The 22,918-nt window shown below is 39.6% G+C and overlaps 2 long non-coding RNA genes across 2 annotated transcripts in view; both read right to left on the reverse strand.

Annotated features, from left to right (window-relative positions):
- Positions 1-22,665, reverse strand: part of LOC309475238 — a 39,113-nt gene extending 16,448 nt beyond the window's left edge. The window contains exon 1 of the long non-coding RNA XR_014197560.1: positions 22,077-22,665. This is a non-coding gene — a long non-coding RNA (uncharacterized lncRNA). The remainder of the gene's footprint in view (positions 1-22,076) is intronic.
- Positions 20,053-22,070, reverse strand: LOC309475251. Its single transcript, XR_014197579.1, has 2 exons — positions 20,808-22,070; positions 20,053-20,617 (listed from the first exon to the last, which is right to left on the reverse strand). It is a non-coding gene; the product is annotated as an uncharacterized lncRNA (long non-coding RNA).
- Positions 22,666-22,918: the final 253 nt, after the last annotated feature.

Genomic DNA, 22,918 nt, shown 5'->3' on the forward strand with positions numbered 1-22,918 from the left:
TAAATTCATAAACAACTCCAATAAATGCTAAATCACAAAAGTAAACTGCTCAATCTCAGTATTGTTTTTTCAGCAAAACATCTGTTTATTGACCATTGCAATTTTTTTTGGAAATGCATTCTTGATCTATTAGTTATTGTGAGATTAGAGTTTTCGACTATCGTTAATCAACACTCGGTGGTGTGATACGCATAATGGATGGATATGTAGTGCATTTTTGTGTTTAAGCTAATGTACGTGCATACATAATTATCTTTATCAGTGCATGTATATTATAGTGACTGAACGATAGGACAGGCCTATATTAGTCCAATCATCACGCTATATTATTTTTAAGATTCAGAAAGAGATTATCTACATTTTGTTTTCATCGGTAACTTTAATGGCGCTCCGAGCTGTTAACAGAATGAGCTAGATGTGTATTCTTTATTCCTTAGTTTACCATGTGATTTGTCAACACTTTTTAAATCTTTATTCGTTGTAAAGTATGCCTTTTATCATATAGTTAGGTTATTACTTCTGCACAACCAAATTAAGTTTGATTTTAAAAGTTTAAAGTGCTTGAACTTTAATATGCTTTTATGCTAAATCTAATGTATATCTATATATTTATTTATTATATATATATTGTATATTGTAATCTATCCGACTTTTTAAAGTGGTGGTTCACCAAAATTAAATATTAAAAGCTGTCCACAATACTTTGGTATGTCCATTATAATGAATAAAAAACATTATTGCATTTAAATTATTTTGATCATAAATGTCACGGTTCTGTTAGTTTGGACTTTTTGTGTTTCACGACCTTCTGCCTGAGTTAGTCGTTTGTTGTCTTGGTTAGGCCTGTCACGGTTAGGCCTGTCATTTTGCTGGACGATAAATTGTCCAAGAAATGATTGCGATAAACGATAATATTGTCGTTCTGAGACCATTTTCATCTAATATAATGATAATGGCATAATAATGCAGGTACACCTTTTCAAAGATCTATAAACTTTTATTTCTAAAGAATATTAAACATTGAAAACAGAAAACATTTTAAATATCCACAAAAAATGAACAAAACAACCAAAAACAATAAAAGCAATGGACTCTGTGTCTGTTAACAAAAAAAAATTAACTTGAATAAATACCAAAAACAATAAATAAAATGGATGTAAACAAAATTGCACTTCAAAAAATATTAAACATTAGGCTCAGACATAAATAGTGATACATTCCATAACAGGCAAAACTGCCAGTTAGGACTTTTGTAAACAAATAAAAAAGGCTCAACAGGCCATATCACACCATTTTGCACTGTCCTCCTGTTACTTTGTCGACTAAACGCCCGAGTGATTGTGTAACTTACTGTCGGGAAGACGGAGACACACTTTATTGCGTGTATATACTACGCACTGAAAATACTTGGTTAGGATTAGGGGTGAGGAGTGCGTGCGTATTACACGCCATAAAGTGCGTATCATATGCACGCAAAAACTATTTTTGGCGTATAAATGGCACGAGAAAAAACATTTGTGGTTTAGATACGCATTTTCATGAGATCTCTCTCTCACGGCAGTCGCCGCAAGCAGTCCCGCTTTCCCATACAAAGACCATGTAACTGACAAGCGCCACAGCGCCGCCTCCCCACACAAAGACCATGCAACTGACAAGAGGGTTCACTCCTCATATATTCTACGCTAAGGAACCGAGAGTGGTCATCCAGTCTCTTTGGTAGAGAGAGAGAGAGAGACGAGGAAAACAAACACGCATGCAAATGGAATTATCGCGGCCGGAAAATTATCGAGCTCATTTTTTTTATCGTGCGATTAATTGATTTATTGACTATCGCGACAGGCCTAGTCTTGGTCACTCATTATGTTCAGCTGTGCACGCATTATCTCATCATAAGTTCAGTTCTGTTTGTGTTCATTGTTGGGTATTGTCTATGGTTAGGGTTACTGAGAGTACTGAGAGTGAGTTTTTGGTTCCAGCATGGGAAAACTTTCATTATTTTGGAGAATTTGACTTGTTTGCTCCATTATCATCTGAATCTGTCTGTCATGTCCCAAATTCTGTTACCGCCCAATCCCCCTCTCCCACCACCTCTCCAAAATACTGTTTTAAGTTTGGGTCATATTTGTCTGTCCCTTCAAGCTCCTTCCCAGTTCCCAACCATTTCTGCCGCCCAATCATTGCTTTCTCCCATCAGCCCCTCTGTTCCACCTCAGCCTCCTCTCAGTGGTGTGGTTTCACTGCTGGACTGCTGGGAGTCATCTTATCCTGGGCGTGGGAGCCCTGGCTCCGCCTCCAGCCTCTGTGCGCTCCACTCCACCCCACCTCGACCCGATGCCCTGACTCCCACGCCTGCGCTCCTTCCACCCTCGATGTCTGCAGTGACCATCGGACATTCGGCCTTGCCGGGCTCCCTCGTTAAGTCGGCTCCACCTGGGTCGGACTTCGCACCACCTTCGCCACGGCCGATCACTTCCCTCCGGCCCTTCAGCTGCGGATTACTCCACCCTCCCTCAGGCTCCACCTCCGCCCTCGGTCGCTCCTGCTCAACCTCAGCCCTCCGGATCCCTGCTTCCCCCTCAGGGGGTGTTGAAGAATTCCCTTTGTCTCATGTAAAAGTCTGAATGCAGTAATGCCAAACAGAAAATAGGTCACAGGGATAAGAGAATGGAAAAGTACCCAAAAACCTGTAGGACTTTATGTTTCTAAATGAAACCTGGCTAGAACACAGCTGCAGTGCAACAATCCTCAATGAAACAGCCCCTCCTAACTTTACTTTTATGAGTGTCTGCAGAGCTGTTAAGAGAGGTGGGGGTCTAGCTGCTCTTTTTAAAGATATCTATCAATGTAAGCAAATATCATTTGGGAATTACCCGTCTTTCGAATATCTGGGTACTGTGTTAAAAGGTGCTCCTCGCATTTTACTTATCATTATTTACAGGCCTCCAAAATACTCTCCAGCCTTTGCTGAGGACTTTACAGAACTGTTATCAACAATTACCTCAGAGTTTGACTGTTTTGCCATTGCTGGAGATTTTAACATTCACATAGATAATGCAGAAAACAATATGGCAAAAGAAATCAAAACTGTTTTAAAAACTTTTGATCTGACTCAGCATGTACATGGACCCACACACAATCATGGACACACTCTAGATTTACTTATCAGTAAGGGTCTAAACATTTCATCGATTGTTATTAAGGATGTAGCACTGTCTGATCATTTCTGTATTTTCTTTGATATATTGATCTCTCCTGCCACTGAAGCTAGATCTGTGTCTGTCAAGAAGAGATGCTTAAATGAGAACACTAGTGTACTATTTATGAAGGCCATATCCTTAACACCAAGCATATCTGCTGACTCTGTTGATTTTCTCCTTGATTCTTTTAACTCAAAAGTTAAAAATATAATTGATGATATTGCTCCTGTTAAAGTCAGGAAGAAGAGTGGCAGACAAAAAGCACCTTGGAGAAACTCAACAGCAGTGCAACATATGAAAAGACAATGCAGAAAAGCAGAGCGCATGTGGCGGAAGACAAAACTTGTAGTCCATTATAACATCTACAAAGACAGCCTGCATGCTTTCAATATGGAACTAGGCAAAGCTAGACAGACTTTCTTCTCAAATATTATAAACAGCAATTTAAACAACACACGCACTCTTTTTGCTACTGTAGAGAGACTGACAAACCCCCCAAGCCAGATTCCTAGTGAAATGCTCTCAAACAGCAAGTGCAGTGAGTTTGCTTCTTTCTTCTCTGAGAAAATCAATAATATCAGAAAGGTGATCAGCACATCCTTGAGTTGCACTGGGGTCAGACAGATCAGACCACCTGAGAAAGTAGTTACTATGTCTGACTTCAAAGAAATTGATGGCAAAATTTTGGAAGAAACCGTACAACACCTTAAAACATCAACATGCGCCCTTGACACACTTCCCACATCTTTCTTCAAAATTGTGCTAAACAGTTTAGAAGCAGATCTTCTAGAAGTGGTAAATGCCTCACTTCTCTCTGGGAGTTTTCCAAACTCCCTGAAAACTGCAGTTGTCAAGCCCCTCCTGAAAAAGAGCAATCTGGAAAAGACCATATTAAGCAACTATAGACCGATCTCAAATCTTCCTTTCATAGGCAAGATCATTGAAAAAGTTGTCTTCAATCAGCTGAACAAATTCTTAAGCTCGAATGGATACTTTGACAATTTTCAATCTGGTTTCCGACCGCACCACAGCACAGAGACAGCGCTCATAAAGATAATAAACGATATTCGCTTAAATACTGATTCAGGCAAATTATCAGTGCTGGTACTACTCGACCTCAGTGCTGCATTTGACACTGTCGATCATAACATACTTCTTGACAGGCTGGAAAACTGGGTGGGGCTTTCTGGGATAGTCCTAAAATGGTTCAGGTCATACTTAGATGGGAGAGGTTATTATGTGAGTATAGGAGACCATAAGTCTGAGTGGACATCCATGACATGCGGAGTCCCTCAAGGCTCAATTCTTGCGCCACTCCTGTTCAACCTGTATATGCTCCCAATGAGCCAAATAATGAGAAATAACCAAATTGCTTACCACAGCTATGCAGACGACACACAGCTGTACTTAGCCCTATCGCCTAACGATTACAGCCCCATTGACTCCCTGTGCCGATGCATTGACGAAGTCAACAGTTGGATGTGTCAAAACTTTCTTCAATTAAACAAAGACAAAACTGAAGTTATTGCGTTTGGAAACAAAGATGAAGTTCTCAAAGTGAACGCATACCTTCACTCTAGGGGTCAAACAACTAAACATCAAGTCAGGAATCTTGGTGTGACACTAGAGTCAGACCTTAGTTTCAGTAGTCATGTCAAAGCAATAACTAAATCAGCATACTATCATCTGAAAAATATTGCAAGAATTAGATGCTTTGTTTCCAGACAAGACTTAGAGAAACTTGTGCATGCTTTCATCACCAGCAGGGTGGATTATTGTAATGGACTCCTCACTGGCCTTCCCAAAAAGACCATAAGACAGTTGCAGCTCATACAGAACGCTGCCGCCAGGATTCTGAGCAGAACCAGAAAATATGAACATATCACACCAGTCCTCAGGTCTTTACACTGGCTCCCAGTTAGATTTAGGATTGATTTTAAAGTATTATTACTGGTATATAAATCATTCAATGGCCTAGGACCTCAATACATTGCAGATATGCTCACTGAATATAAACCCAACAGATCACTCAGATCATTAGGATCATATCAGCTAGAAATACCAAGGGTTCATTCTAAACATGGTGAGTCTGCTTTTAGCTATTATGCCAGCCACAGCTGGAACCAGCTTCCAGAAGAGATCAGATGTGCTCCTACAGTGGTCACATTCAAATCCAGACTCAAAACACTTCTGTTTAGCTGTGCATTTACTGAATGAGCACTGTGCCACTGTTCGTCCGACTGTTTGTACTGTACTGTATTTTACTCTATTTTTCTAAACTGTTTTAATTATTCTTATTTCTTTTAATTATTTTAATTTCTCCTATGTCAGCAGGGCATTTAGCCCGAAACTGTAAATGCCCACTCAGAAGGTGATAATGTGAAAGTGATTAATGTGGGTTTGAAAGTAGAACAGTATTTAAATGACGATATTAAAGTTTTCGTCTGAGAAAGAATGTGAACGCAGTGCTAAAGTGCTAAAGAAAGTGAAAAGAACGTGTGAGTAAATGAGGGAGAAAAGAAAGTTAAAGGAAAGTTGATAGATGGAAGTCGTAAGAAGATTGAAGGTTAAAAGAAGGTTGAAAGATTTAAGTCTTAAGGGAATCCTTTGAAAGAAAGATCCATAATAAATATTCTTTTTTATTTTATTTTTTTTATTTTTTAAAAGTACTGTATTTTACTTTATTTTTCTAAACTGTTTTAATTATTCTTATTTCTTTTCATTATTTTAATTTCTTCTATGTAAAGCACTTTGAATTGCCATTGTGTATGAAATGTGCTATATAAATAAACTTGCCTTGCCTTGCCTTGCCTTGCCTTGCCTAGGAGGGATGCAGGTGTTGGGAAGCACTGGATGAAAAACATGTTATATAAGATGTTTTGAGATGTTCCACCAATAGAAGGAGGTCTGGGGGGAGCTACCCCTGGTAAGCTAAAAATAACCTAAAAAGTTCAAAAGAAGGTAATTTCCAGGTCTTAAGAATCAGCTCGTGTGTAGTATAATGTTATTGACGCAAGAAGTGAGTCATTGTAGTAATTTATGCAAGAAGTGCATAAGTAAAGTGTTTTTTGTTTGTTTGTCCTTACGCAAGAAGTGTGTTGTACGCAAGAAGTGCGTCATTGAAGTTAATGCAAGAAGTGCATTAGTTTGTTTGTCTTTATGCAAGAAGGGTGTTCTACGCAAGAAGTGCATCATTGAAGTTTACGCAAGAAGTGCATCATTGAAGTTTACGCAAGAAGTGAATATGTAAAGTGTTTTTTGTTTGTTTGTCCTTACGCAAGAAGTGCATTAGTAAAGTGTTTTTTGTTTGTTTGTTGAAGTGTTTTTTTGTTTTTTTATATATCGAAGGAGGAGAACAGTTGATTCGGAGAAAATTAACAAAGTGATTAGAAATTATATAGCCGTATTTAAGCAGAATTGATAGAAAGGACGGAGACGTTGAGATAAAGTGTTTTCTGATGTGCTCTGCCTAAAAAAAGCTGCAGCTGAGCCCGTACGCAAGCGACCTTGGCACCGCTCAGTGTAAAAAGGGAGTTACCAAAGCTGAGATAGACAAAGGCATATGAAAAATGAAAAAATTCCTTCAAGAAATTCGAATGATAAAACAATTCTATTAAAAGTTTAATGGATAACAAAAAACAAATTAATGAAAGGAAAATAAGAAATCAAACATATCAAAGAACAAAGAATATTCCTCGAAATTGGTTTTGTCGGCTGTTTGGCCATTGCTGATTGCAAGCGCTGTGATCCAGATAAGGAAACACAGCCCATAATGAACACAAATTTAATAGATTAACTTTGTCTCTCCATTTATAATAAAAAAAACGAGTGTGTGTGTGTATGAAATCGCGGGTGTGTGAAGGAACAACGTAACAGACTAAATACATTTGTATTGAGATAAAGAAATAAGGAGGGAGAGAGGTGACGGTGATAGAGAGCTTTTTATATATTTTTTTATATTTTTTGAAGCCGGATGATAAGAACACATGTGGACCAGAGTAAGAGATCATTACGAGGCAGAGTATAGGAGGGAACTGAGAGAGAAAAAAAGGAAGATGCCTTTAAACAGACATTAAAACAAACCAAAGGCAACAAGAATCACTTTTGGTTAGAAAAATAGTTTATGGATGATGAAGGGCAGAGACAAGAGTTGACAGACCAAGAGAAGGACGAGTTCGTACAAAAATTGACAAAGATCACAAATTTGAACCAGCTTGAGTAGAGTGGCCCCTAGTGGATTGGTGTGATGTGATCAAAAAACATAACTCTTGAAGCCCTGAGACCACACCTGAACAAATATAGCCTTCCAAAAGCCACCCTTTTGGAATCACTGCCCACTGCATTAGAAATAAAGATAAACCCAGTATTCATCCCATATTTAAAAAGGAAGGCATGGAATCGCTGGCCTAGGGAGTTAGGAGGGGCAACCATTCTGCGAAACTTATACATGATGGTGGGCTCATGCATAAGGCCAGTACAGTGGGAGAGTGACACAATTTTTGAAGTTAGGCAGGGAGGAGAAATCAGGGCCCGGTTTCCCGATAACGTTGTCTCTTAGCGCGCTACGAAGACTCGTAAGGTATAACTTAAATAAAGGTATACCATTACTAGGCGTGTTCCCCGAACTATACCTTAGAAAGCTGCTTAAGATATACCTTCTTACGTGTGACGTTACCCGGTGCTGTCCGTGGCGATGGTGCTGAATCTGTTGATATCGATGACTCGAGAATCAATTATTCTCTTGTCCAGGCACTGTTTCACTGTTATATGCTAGAAAGTGGTGTTCTTTATAAAAGAAGCACTTCAGAAATAGTTGAAATTACATTTATTAGGACTATTGGATATTATAAAAAATAATCCAAACTAGGGCTGTGACGGTATGGGATTTTTTCTTACCGCGGTAAAGAAGCAACAAATCTCGCGGTTTGGCGGTTAACCGACCCCCCCACCCACCCCCCCACAAAAAAAAATAAAATAAATAAAATAAAATCACCCGCGGCCGCGTCACACACTGCAGACGCGATCAAGAACGCATGTAGCTTGTAAATGACAATGGAAATGAATAACATAAATCAGTATTCTTTATTAACAAATAAACAAATTAACATTTATATTAAATTGTAAATATTAATAATTAACTATTAATTAAGGCCGGCGACACACTGGCTGCGTGGTGTGAGTGTGGCGTTTCTGTTGCGTGTCAGCTGCGTGGCTTTTTTATGTCTTTGCACACCAGAAACAGCGCTGCTCCTGCTAGGTGACATATAAGCCTCATTGGTGATATATTAGACATATGGGGAGAGAGTTGTGGAAGGCCTATACTTAATGTTAAACATAAATATATAACAGCAAAGACAGCGTCGGCAGTATTGATGGCAAAATAGGCTACAGAATATTTCGTTCTCTATTGACAGGTGCAATATTTGAAAATCGATCATATTTTTTTTTAATTACATTTATATCTGCATTTATGTCAAAACCTAAACTTTCAAACATCAAAATGTAATTTATTAATATGTATTCATGTCAAAATGACATAGGGGGAGACCGGGGACAGTTGCAACACTTTTTGCATTTCTCTCAATTACTCAGAGACTATTTGGACTAGACCAACCAAATTTGTATATATTAAACTTGCATCTGTCTGCTAATTACCCATACCATTTAAAGATGATTATATATGACATATCGTTCACAGTATTTATTTGAATGGAAGAAGTCAGATGTTGCAACTGACCCCGACCCAGGGGACGGTTGCAACACAACCCAGGGACGGTTGCAACATGTTAAAAATACCTTAAATTTCATTAATTAACTTAAGCTTTTTGTCTCAATGAGCAAAGAATTCTGAAAATATTAACTGTTTTAGGCCTACTATAATATTATAGTATTATTTATTTCAATAGTATTATTGTAGCCTATTATTTATTTATTTAGTCATATTTATCAAATAACAGTTATTGAGTTTTGTTTGTTCATGTGTAGAACATAGGCCTACATAGATTCAGTGTGCAGGTGTTACAGATGCTATTCAATCTCTCCATATTTCAGTGTCAGACAGGAAGAATTTAACAATTTGCAATGCAACAAACTTTTATTAAACATGCAATTTATAACATGTTGCAACCGTCCCCAACCCTATCATCCATGACAGAACATCATACGCCTGCTAGACACACTGACTTTGATACATGCTAACCATGTCACTTAGAAGTCAACAAAACAATAATTCAAACGAAGTAAGTTTCGATTAATTCATACAAAATTTCAGGACAGTATGACAAAAATATATCTCATGAAAATTTTTACTTCCATACCTCCAAAACAAGTTTTGTTCAATAAATGCAGCAGCAGATGTTGAATATGTCTACTGTCTTCTTGGTGGGTGGAGGGTCTAACTGTGCATGTGCAGTATGAGTGTCATCACTCTAGCTTGTTTCTGATTGGAGAAAAATGACATGTTGCAACCATCCCCTGTTGCAACTGTCCCCGGTCTCCCCTACAAACATTTTTTTCCTATTCTATTTTGCCAGGAAATGCTTCCAACAGGCTTGCGTGAAAAATAGGCGTCGGTTCTATTTCTAGCATGCACGCTTTTTTCCGCGCGGCTCGTGCCGCAACTGAGACGCGCGTCTCACGCAGGCACACAGTGTGCAAGCTCTAACCTGTTAACATGGGAGCCGAAATACAAACGGACACGCCACGCAGCCAGTGTGTCGCCGACCTAAGGTAGGTCTGCTGCACTTAAGTCCAGCAAACGCCACAGGATGGTTAATTTTTCTAAGATGTGGTCTTAAGTTAGTGGTATTTCCTCGCGAGACAGATACTTTTGTGCGACAAATACGGCATATTGCCTTGTCCAAATTCACCGGATTCCCCTTAATTGTCACCTGCCTCAAAGGCGACACAGTATTTGGCTTAGACACTAGATTCGTGGCTATTTTTTGAATAATGTCATTCGGCTAGCGCCGTCAACTGTTATTGCCTAGGCTACCACATAAGAGAGATCGCTACTTGCAATTAAAATCTAACTCCAGCTGTTTACGTTATGCTTGTCTTTTATGCCTGTGTTTGTTTGTATTTAATTGAACATTATCTGTAAACATCACAAGTACTGAAACCTAGCAGTTAATTAATAATAATCAGAAACACACAAAAAAATAAATCCCCCATATGTTTAACGGACTGTCCCTCACTTGTGCAGGAAGCGTTTTTTTTTTTTCTCCAGAAGCACTTGAACATGGGACTCGGAGAATAGGCCTACAGTAAATTATAAGCAAATATTAATGTGTTTATAGTTCATATCACACACCATATGCACTCCTGTAACTTTCAAAAAAAAAAAAAAAGTGCGGTGATGACCTCACACCGCGGTAGGCATCTCATTAACGCGATATTGCGGTGATGCGGTTATCGTCACACCCCTAATCCAAACTATAATAGCCTATAATAGCATAGCCTACATATTTTAAAATTGTAACATATATTGCTGCCACAATAACCATTTCAAAATGTTTACGTGCTTTCATCTCTTTCCCATTTTTGTTCGCTGAGGTGGAGCTGCGATGAAATATTGTTCCTGTAAATACTTTCCAGCATTTCAGTAATAAAAGTTTACATCTTATGTACGGTGCTCGGCAGTGATCAAAAAGGATTTAAACAGTGAATTTTGAATCTCTTCTTGTAAACTCAGAGATGTGGATTCAGACGGCAATTAAATTAGCACACAACCTGTTTGTCAAAAAACAGTAGGTACTAATTTGGCCAGGGATTTTTACGCGGGTTGGGTGAGAAAAAACATTGATATTATGGATTCGGACGGCACTAAAATCACAGACTTACCCCTGTAAATGTTTAAAATACTGTACGAGCCCATGAGAAACAATATTAGCGTCCGAATAGAACTTAACTGGCAGTAGCCTATGCTTTCACTGGCCTTTAAAAGCGCTCTTTAATTAAATTAATAATATAATATATAATAATAATATAATTAAAATTCTAACAACAATCAGTGTGATTGACAATTTTATTCTTTGCATGAAAACACTTGAACTAGCCTAAATGAACTGTCTGTGTGTATTAAAACTTCAGAATTATTTTCATATAGACCTGCAACAGTGATAAGGTAAAGCTAAGAGTGGTCCTGACCAACCTTACGAAAGTGTGACTTACAGAAGATATACTTAGCGTACGAACGTGTCGGGAATCGTGCCATAATGTTAAGAGAGAGGTTAAGGAATAGCTTAAGAACTACTTAGCGATAAGAACGTTTTGGGGAACCGGGCCCAGACCAGAACTTGTAGACAATTGGACATTGGAAAGACTGGTGGTGATGGTGGTTTTGAAAAACATTCCTAGACATATTCGTCACCTGTGGGTGGAAATCCATCGAAACAAACAAGAGATAGAAAGGCAGTCTGCGACAGCTGAGAATGGCAATTCTGGACAAACAGGAGGGGCAAGAGAGGGAATAGGGGGAGAAAAATCTTAAACAAAAAAGGAGAAAAACTTTAATTGATTTATTTGAACCATTAGAATTGGAAACTTGCAATAAAGAGGAATTAAACATTTCAGTCACCATGTGGAAAGGCCATGAAGTGAAGTTGACCCCATCTCTTACTTATCTATATAGGGTAGGAGATATAACTGCACGAGGCCGGTGGTTTGAGAAGAACATAGTCTGGAGTTTTGAACTGATGTGCCTGAATCTATTTAGAAGCCAGGGAGCAAAATTGATTAAGGGAATTAAGGAAAAATCAGAAAAGTAACATAATAGCAACCCCACCCCCTTATGTACCACGCTATGATTCAACTGGTAAACAACTGTCACTGGTGAATGCAACTTTAACAGTATAAGGCAAGGTGGACTTTGAGGACGAACCAACTGAAGAAGAGAGGCAGGAGGAAGGGAAGGATGAAGACAGAAAAGTGAGTCCTGGCTATAGAGAAATAATAACTACAGACATCTTTGAAGTTCCAGCTCCAATAAAACAGGGCACACTGAGTCATGAGGGAAGTCAAGATAGCAACCTAAGTATGAGACACCTGGCCAGGACAAACAGACCCCACCCTGTCCAATCCTTACCACCATGCAAGCAAAGCCCAGCATGAACTTGGAGAGAGACTGGAGAAGGAGGAGGAAGCTGACAGCCAACAAATCGCATCTGAACAAGACGAGATAGAAAGAGACATACTCATAACTAAAGAACAAATCAAACGAGAAACTGAGTCCATGCGAAAGGCCTTGGAAGAAACCATGCGGAGAGAACGTCGGAGGCTTCAGGACTACCCAAGGAACAGACCCCGCTCAGCCAGCCCTCACAAAGAATACAAGAATGTGTCAGGAACCCTCCTCCTGGAGGAAGTCCACCGCAAACAAACCACACTGGGCAAGAGGAGACAATTTGAGGAGAAGGTCAGTGAGTGGATTATGTCTTTTAACACTTGCATTTTCATTGTTTCAGAGTTGAAAACTTGTGACAGGGTTGAGTTTTTCCACTTAATTTTTGGATAATTTTAATAAAATTAAATATAAAACAGTCATGTTTCAGTAAAGATATACTTACCAAATTCATGACAACTCATAATTTTGTTACAAAAAGAATATTTTTTGTAATGTGTCCACTTAAACACTGACAAGCATCTAATCTCAGAAATGGCAGCCACATCAGCAGCAGAAAGACATGCAGTGTTATGCATGCAGATATGTTGATCCAAAAAGAAGGGCACAATATGAGAAAGAAAATATATAAAATTGAAGGCAATGCCTCCCTTTAAACCAGTTACAGTCTTCAACCCCGTCACACTATCCTCAACCTTGTCACATTCATATTTTTGGAAAAAAAATAGGGAAGGCAATTAAAAATCACCTGCACCTGTTGTTTATCAACCATGGACTACTTAGGCACACACCTCAGTCACACACATCGTCTGTTCTTACAAGCGAATACTAGACTGACACTCGAGACGCTACTTACCTGTTGACAACGTCTCTACGAAAGATTCCTATACCTTCTCCGGCGTTCCACTCTGTCACCATCTCCCTAGTCGTCTCTGTGCATTTCCTTCTGGTCATCAACAACTGAGGTGTGTGTGTAATAAGGACTATTACTTTCAATTGACATCTCATCATCCCTCATTATGCTGATTCTGTCTGCTATCACCGTGTGGTCATTCTCTTTGAAAATTCAATAACCTGATGTTGACTGTTCTCATGGTGTGCTCTCTGAGTCTACAGTATATCGTTACACACAGACACATGATTTGTCTATTTTTACCTTCAGTCCCCCAAAAATTTGAAAAGTATCATACATGTTACATTTGTAGTTATTAAATTGTTATGAGGGACACATGAGCGGTAGGTAGATGTTTGTTTTATAGCAAGTTTTGTGTAAAATCCTCTTTAAACCAATTCCATGTTGTCTGTTACGGGGTTGCGAATAAAAGGTGTTTAAATCTGAAATACTGAAATTAATAAAAGGTTTTAAATGCCTGAAGTGGGAAAATATGATATTTTTTTTTGTAGGTTTAATATGTGCCTAGTGATGTGGGCTATTTAGAAAATGATTTATATGTAGTTTAAAAAACAAACAAATCCAAGTTGAAATATTACCGAATCCCAGGAATAACCCATATTTTCTCCTCTTTTTTTGTCTGGTGTTAGTTGTGTAACTGTCGGTGTACATGTTCTCCTGTGATTATCTGCATCAGTTTGTGAAATAAAGATTACCTTCCTTGGACTCTTGCCTCCTGTGCCTTTGTCTCTACACAGCACTACCTGTGACAGTAATGTCTGTTAAAGTATATGTAAATATGACAGTTCATTTGAATAGTTTTTCAAGATATTGCAAATTATCTTGAATGTTTTGTGAGATAATAGCTGTATCATAAAACTGCTCGGAGATGCAAAGGTGGAAGATCCAAATGAAGTTGTTTATGAAAGGGTATTCCAAATACTTAATCCCCAAAAAAACAGGGAGTCTAAAGCCGCGTTTCCACCGAAATTACCCGGAACAATTTGTACCAGGAACTTTTTTCCCAGGAACTTTTTTCGCCCCAGACCGGTTGCTTTCTGCGTTTACACCGCGGTCTAAAGTACCGGGAAGGTAAACTGCGCGCAACTGCTCCTCCCAGTCTGCGATGGACAGTAATCAGTTGCGCCACATTTATAATAAGTATGGAGGAGATTCAAACTGTGCTGCAGTTATGTATTGGTTTACTAACGAGGTAATTAACAAAACAAAATAGACGAGCACTGATACTAAAGCGTGTTCAGAAAGCTCGTATGCGTATAAAATTAGACAACGTATGTTATCAGTTATTGTGAGATGCCTGGGACGAACGCGCAAAAACTTTTTCCTCTTTCGCAAATACGCTTAAAAAAAGCCTGAACCACGTCTATCAATCATAAATAGTGACAGTCTTGTAAATAGTTGTTTGTTACTAACCTCAAAGCGCTATTTCAATCATGTTATAGTAAATTTGTAACATGGTTTGGAGTGCCTTGCAATAGATGACAATGTGTAAACATAATGACTTAATAATAAAAGCTGTGGCAGAAAAGAGACGAGCACTGATAAAGCGTGTTCAGTAAGCTCGTAATGCTAACGTTAGATATAACATTTGTATGTTATCAGCTATTGCGGACATTGACCGTGAGATGGCTGGGACGAACGCACAGAAAGTTTCCTCTTCCACAAATACCCTTAATAAAGCCTGAAACTCGTCGCCAGTCCACCAGTTTTTTATTATTAAATTCCATATTTGCTGACAGACAACTCTTACTGCATGAAGCCACGACACGAACCGCAATAGATTTTTTAAAAAGGGAGGTTAAAAATAAATAAAATGCTGCGTGGAATCATCCAACCAAAATGCGGCGTGAACACAACCAATCAGCTTGTGCAGCGCACAAGTCCCACCCCTGAAAGTTCCTGAACTTTGAAAAAGTACTACCTCATGAGCAGGGACTATCGGAGGGGGAAATATTTACCCGGAACTTCATTTAGACCCTGGTTCCTGCGGTGTAAACACATCGAGTACCAGCCCAAAGTTCCTAGTTCCTGGGGAAAGTTCCTGCGGTGGAAACGCGGCTTAAGGCTATGTTCACACTTAGCGTCTTTTTTGACAAGAAAAAGTTGACAACGGCGTTTTTTTAGCAAAAAAAAACGCTGGCAGCGTTCGGTTACAAATAGCAGCCGAGCGCGTCTTTTGTGGCTGGCGCATATACTGACGCGTCTTGACCATGCGTCAACATACGACGAAAAGGGTACCCCCATAACGTCCATATGTGACGATTCGGGTTATGGGTAGGTTTAGGTATGCGTGAGGGTACCGCTAGGAGGCGCTGCTGGTGCGCTTCTGTCTGCGTCTCATATTGACGTTAAAGGGGTACCCTTTTCGTCGTATGTTGACGCATGGTCAAGACGCGTAAGTATATGACGTTTTGGGGTGAGACCGGGCTGCTATAACAAGAGCTGCAACAGTAGCCTAGTGCTGTGTGATGCAAAAAATGTCGAGAAAGAGAAAGTTGGCTCTTGCGTTGGCTTTTGAAGTTACCGGGGAGGAGAATGTCGGTTCACAAAGACGTTTGTGGGTGCACGACAGACAGTTGTTCTTGTTGTTATGGAAACGACAGGTCTCGCTACTCGCTTGTCATTGGTCAGCTGTCAAAAAGGCGCTTGACGTAGGGCGTTCTTTTCAGGAAAGTTGAACTTTTTTCAACTTAAAAAGACGCTCTGAGCTGCAGAAAAAGACGCCGGCGGTGGCGTCTAAAAAAGCGCTCAGGACTTTTTTGAAAAAACGGTTTACTCCATAGGGTTATAATGTAGAACAGACGCTGGCAGTTTGAAAAAAGACGCTAAGTGTGAACATAGCCTAAGGCTGCTTTCACACTGGGCTTGTTTGCTGTGGTCTGAGCTCTAACGCGCTTGTTCCCGGCGCACCCCGCAGCGTTGGTCTGGTTTCACACTCAACTTGATTCTATTGAACGCTGGTGTGTTTGCGTGCATCTTACGTCATCGCAAACGTGCGCGGCACATGATAGAAAACAGCACGCGAGTCAATATATTGTGTTTTTTTATTAATTTGGTGCTATTATGCACATCTAAGTGAACAACAGAGGTTTTCTGCTGCTTGCAAACAAAATTTCCATTAATTTTTTTGTCCTGATTCCTCGCGCTATGCGTGAATACACTGCAGGCTCACTCTCACTCGTATCCAAGGTAAATCATCAACACTATCATCCTTTACATGCGTTTTATTTAACTAAATACATAATAATCAGCTAAAATGCATGGGCAGGTTTATTTTCTTTCTGAACAAGTGCGCAACCGATTCTGTGTTGCTTTCACATTCACGAGAACCGCGGCACGGTTTAAGTGCAACCGAACTCAGACCACCTCCTCCAGGTAGTCTCGGGTTCGGTTACCCAGTGCGCACCCGGGTCCACATGACAGCGTTCACATGAGCGATTTTTCATGCGAACCGTGCCCCGTTCCAAACTAAACTGCCAGTGTGAAAGCACCCTAAACCAGTGGTGCCAAATCCTGTTCCTGCCGATCAACTGTCCTGCACAGTTCATCTCTAATTTATTGGGAAAATTACAGTATTATACTGTAAATTACTGTATTTTAAAATACAGTATTGTCCTGTGCTTATAGTAAATAGCTAATTAAATTACAGTAAGGACACTGTAAGATTACAGTAACTGGTGTCTTTCCCGTGGTCTGCCAAGTCTGCCACCTTAAGCCCAAGATATGTCACCTGCTACGGTGAGAAAACATCTTTTCTGGCACATGTGGTGAGTGCCGCAGTAGACACTGAACCAGCGACGGTAACAGTGGTGCGAAAATTTTCTGTGCCAAAGAACACTACAGAGCTGCACAGGTTCCTGGAGCTGGCAGCAAGATACCTGTCGCTGTCCAAAACTTCTCCACAATCGCTAGTCCGCTGCACCAGCTGACGAACCAGAAACCTTTTCTTTGGAATTACGCCTGCGAAGAAGCCTTCACTTGACTGGGGCTCCAGTGCTTACATATCCTGACCCAGGGCGATACCTTTACGGAAGAAGGTTCCGACTACAGACTGAACCACGCTTCCACTACTTGGCTGTTAAGAAACCCAGAGGGTCAGGTGGCCTGATGGCTGGAGGTCCTTCAGGATTACACCTTCAAAATACAGCACTGGACCAAATGACCCGTTGCCAGTGTGAGGTGACACTGCTGTTATTGCCAAAGGCTGAAGGAATGGGAGCAAGCAGCGATAGAGAAGATGGTGCAGCAGGTCGCAGAGGAAGATGGCGACTGGGCACTCCTGGAATGACATGAATTGCAGCAGCTACAGGAGACAGCCCTACCCTGATGAGAGTAGCTGGTGGCTGGGCTGGGTCCAGAGTGGATGGAGATAACAGCACGCAGCTTCTGTTGTCTCACACATTTAGATGCTGGATCCTACAGTTGGTCCACGGCACAATGTGAACTGGCCATGGCAAAGACCTTGAAATGGCTAAGGATTCAGTTCCATTGGGCAGGGTGTTGTCAGGATGTGGAGCTCCATGACCATTGCAGCGATGCAGCCTGAAAAGGTCCCATGCAGTGACCACATGCCACTCTGCAGCGGGACCTAGTGGGGGCTCCAATGGAGCAGTTCAACATCTCCCACATCCAACACCTGAGTCAATATTCTAGGTCCCTTTCAATTTGAGAGGCTGGGAACAGCTCTGTTTTAGACAACATGGGCTACTTCACTATGTGGTCACACTATGTGGTACCTGATCAGCCAAGATGCTGATCCAGAAGAAATTCACAGTGACCAGGGATGCAATTTTGGGGAAGTCTGTTGGCTCCTTGGAATAATTAAGGCCTGCACTCCTCCCCTCCCATCCACAAAGCGATGGCCTAGTGGAGCGGTTTTATCTGCACTATGTCCAACCAGCTGGCTATCCTGACTAGTGAACACCAGCGTAACTGGGACCGTCACCTACCTCTTGTCCTGTGGTCCTATTGGACAGTGTTCTAGGGGTCCAAATGCTGCACACTGGCTGTTCTCATATTTGGCTGGGAACTTTGAACGCCGATGGAGTTAGTGTTAGGGCTCCTCTTGAACAAGAGATATCAGGGGTATCCAAGTATGGATTACTTGTGGGGGTTATGAGACAAGTAGTCATTCAAGTAATCAACGACCAACAGGAGACCATGGCAGCCTGCATATAACGTCCATAATGATTACAATGACTTTGTGCCTGGGAAACAAGTTTGGGCTTAGGTCCACAAGAGGAAGGGTCTCTCTCCAAAGCTTTTTAGTCACTGGTGTGGCCCATGGATGGTATTGGTCGAGATTTTTGATGTTGTGTACCGGATTTGGATAGGAGGAGGATGGCGACAGTCAGTAATGCTTCATGTGATCGTTTTACTATAGTTCTTACTTTGCCGTTCATTCTACAGAACCTAAGGGGTTAATTTCTCTTTTTAAAAAAGTGTTAGAGTGGTGAGTTGTCTGTTGTAAGCTTATTCTGTCATCATTCAGAATAAAAGATTTAGTGTGAGAAGTCATTGTTTTGTCATCACTGAGACATTTCAATATTTGAACCATAAATTATGGATCAAATAGGATATAAAACATGAAACATATTTTTGTGAGTGTTTTTTTAAATCTGTTTTTACCAGTGGTTGATGATAAAGAGTATAGGCTAATTGCTCATATATAGGAACTTGAGTGTTTAACTCTGACTGTTTCAGGGGTTGAAGAGTAGCATGCATACAACAATCTCAAACTTGTAAAGTTCAGTTAACTAGAATGCAGCACCCATCTCCACCTGGACTTTTTAGTTTTGTTAAAAGTGAGAATAGTTTGAATAGACAGATCCTATAACTTAAATCAATCTATTTTACACAGAGAACTCTAAACACAGACTGCATAGGAAAATATAAAAAATGTCAACTGCTTAAAAAAAACAGCAGAAGTGCGACTATGGCACACTGGGACAAATATTGTATAGTATTAGCAAGCAAACAATGTTTTGGTCATAACCCACCAGATGTATTGATATAAATTATGGTAAACCATAGAAAAACCACACACACACCAACTGAAAAAAAAAAAGCAAATAAAAGCAAAGTTAATGTAAAAATGAATAAAAAGTAATCTGAAGAGGAACTCTAAATATACTTTACACAAACTATATACACCGAACACAAACACCACAAAAGCTCTGGGTAACTGATTCATTCCTGTACAGTTAAACAAAATGTTTTCTCCTTATTTCTTTGGCTATATCACACGATTGATTTATATTAATGTTTTTAAAATACACAGTAACACAAATGCTCAAGTAATTCAGGAGAATGGACAGTAAGAACATCCAAGTAAACTCCAAAATATTCACATCAAACTTTCTTCCATAAGAGACTTGACATGTAGCCAAATATGGTGTCCAATACACTCTCTCACACACACACACACACACACACACACACACACACACACACACACACACACACACACACACACACACACACACACTGTGAACACACCGTCTATACAAATGGTGTAATATAGCAGCTCATTTGCACACCATCTATACAAAAGTAAATCTCCTACCAGACTGCCACTGGTATCTGTTCAACCCTAAATGCCAGATCACATCGCAAAAACTACATACTAAAACAAAACAAGATTGAATCATACAGCTTCTCAGGAGAAGACACAATCAAGCTGGCTATTCTCAAAACAACCACTTCATGTACACTGAACAGCGCTCTCTCTCAAACATAAAGACATACCGTTTACATTCCATCTCAGTCAGGAGATATTTGTCTTTTTTGCACAGTGCTTCTGTGGTTCAACAACAATATAATTTTTCAATTTTTTCAATTTTTAAACTTATTTTAATATTTTACATTGCAAATTTTCTATTTTAAAGGGGACCTATTATGCAAAATTCACTTTTGCATGGTGTTTGAACATAAATGTGTGTCAGCAGTGTGTGTACACAACCACCCTAAAAAATCCATGGTAAAAAATCCACCCACTCTTATTTTTAATCCCCATAAATCATCATAAATCCATTGCAATGGACATCAGGTCTTGATAGATTTCAGCAAGAACCTCATAACTTAGTTGTGTGCCAGGTTGTGAAATTTGTGCAAGCAGTTCAAAATTAAAATACAGAGTTAAAGTTTTATGAATATTAATGTTTAATCATTATTACATGAAGTCACGTGAATGCCAAGCATGGTAACCTATACTTGGAATTTGTCCTCTGCATCTAACCCATCCAAGTTAGTGCACACACATTAGGAGCAGTGAGTAGTGAACACACATGAGTGATTGCGGGTTATGTGCCTTGCTCAAGGGCAACTCAGTCATTTCCTGCCAGTATTGAAAATCGAATACACAATCTTTGGGCAACAATCTTCAATCTGAGCAACACACATACTCACACACTGTTGCCTTGATGCTATATGCACACAATGCACGCAATCATACCAGCATGTACACATAACACCAACAAACACACACACACACACACACACACACACACACACACACACACACACACACACACACACACACACACACACACACACACACACACACACACACACACACACACAGCATTTAACCCGGGGTTATTGTTGTTCTAAACACTGCTTTTAACCCCTGGTAAAGAAATGTTTCACACATGTCATTTACAAGCAAGTGTTAGCATCACCTTTTACCCAGGGTTATTAAACCTTGCTCAGTTTCGCTGGTCTGGACATGTTGTACATGTGGCAGATTCACGCCTGCCAAAGGAAGTTTTCTTTGGCCAGCTCCAAAGCGGTATGCGCTCTCAAGGAGAGCAACTCAAACGTTGCAAGGACGGCCTATTGAAATCTGAAACTATGCAACGTGGACTCAAAGGATGGTCGCAGATAGGAACATCATTATGAACACAGTACACTCCTTTGAGTCCAGCCAGAGAACCATTGCAGTAGAGAAATGAAGACACTGAAAGCACAATACCTTAAAAATAACCATATATTTGAATGTTGAGTTGAAAACATGATTGGGGAAAAATCTAGCCTCTCTTTGTTTTCCACAACTGAAGAAAATTACAGAAAATAAGCGGTACATTACCATTTAAGGAACAAGTCTATGCTTGCTACATACTAATGTATTTGTACTACAGCAGTAGAAAACAATAAAATCTAGCCATTTTAGAGTCATATTAGCCCTAGTCAAGCAAGGAATGGTAAAAAGTTTTTTTTTTTTTTTTTTTTTTTTTTTTTACCAGTATCTAGTAAAGGAAAAAATGCTTGGAGAGTCTGCTGGAATAGCATGACTAGCTTGTTTGAACTTGTAGGGTATAACTGGGCTTTAGGCACATCTTAAGGAAAACATGCTTTTCGTTAGTCAGGGAGGGAGGTATGAATTTTGTCATTATTTTTATTTTATTTTACCTAATTATTTTCCAAATAACCAAAATAAAGCTTTTATCTGCAGTGGTTTATCTATTTTTATTCCGTGTCTTCTTGTTGCATTAATATTTGTTATTTCTTTCCCTAACCATAGACTGGGGTAGGAATGTAACACATTTGTATTATAAATACATTCACTCATAAAACTAACATGCAACTCAGAAGGGGCACTAACACAATGTAATCACAACCACACACTTGTCACAAATGCCACCATAAAATGCCCACAACACCACAAAATTACATATATCCTATACCATTAAAAACACATGATTCTGGCCACACAATATACAACATCAATGTTAAAAGCAACATGATTAATGTGACACTCAAAAGAGAGGAAAGGAGATATGTGATAAAAAATGATATAACCATAAATGCAATGAACTATTCAAAAACAATTAAGATAATTACTTACCGAACGGTGACTGGAATCTGTTGTTTAAATGACAGATCATGTGCAAAAACCCCCGTAACTCATACTCCCACAAGAATCACTTCCTTGACAATCACAAATGCTCAATTCCAGTACAAATGGTCCCTCCCACACTATGGGAAAGGTCTGTTTACATGCCATATCAGTCCAGTGGTTATATAAGTGACATATAAAGATTAACTTCTGTCAAGTCAGGCCTGGGTCACATTTCACACCACAATCAGAAAGAAAGGCACATTAAGTTAATTTGTCATTAACTACATCTCAATCTAGATGCTCACTAATAATGAATTAGTTCATCTTTTCCCACAAACTTTCCTCTGTTGTTCTGCTCGTGCTGTTTCAGATCCTTTTCATGCGTTCCCACATAGGAAGAATAAAAACACAAGCAATGCTCCACATCTCCTTCTACTTCCTCAAAGTTTATTGGTCAGCTCAGTTTAAATAATCTGCTTGTTATGCATATTTATTTATCATAGAAAAAACTTGTACTTCTGTTTACCCAAAGTCTAATTCCAATACATTGCATAATACATGGTCCACACAATAAAACCAACAGAATGATAGTTGAAATCAAGTTTTTCACTCACCAGCCAAAATTTTTAAGTTACCGGTAGTGACGGCAAAATGAGGCTTCCTGAACCACTGAGACCTTGCAGCCCATTGCTTCAGCCAAAGGTTCATTACTCGAAGGTTCATTACTCGAAGCTTCATTCAGCATTGCTCAATAGTGACACCTAGCTACTGTGCAAAGAAATAGCAGACAAATGAATTAATTCTGAACCAGTGTGTGTCCCCCCTCCCCCGGTCTGTTTTATTTATTT

This window comes from Leuciscus leuciscus (assembly GCF_965113295.1).
Source record: "Leuciscus leuciscus genome assembly, chromosome: 15".
Taxonomy (NCBI): domain Eukaryota; kingdom Metazoa; phylum Chordata; class Actinopteri; order Cypriniformes; family Leuciscidae; genus Leuciscus; species Leuciscus leuciscus.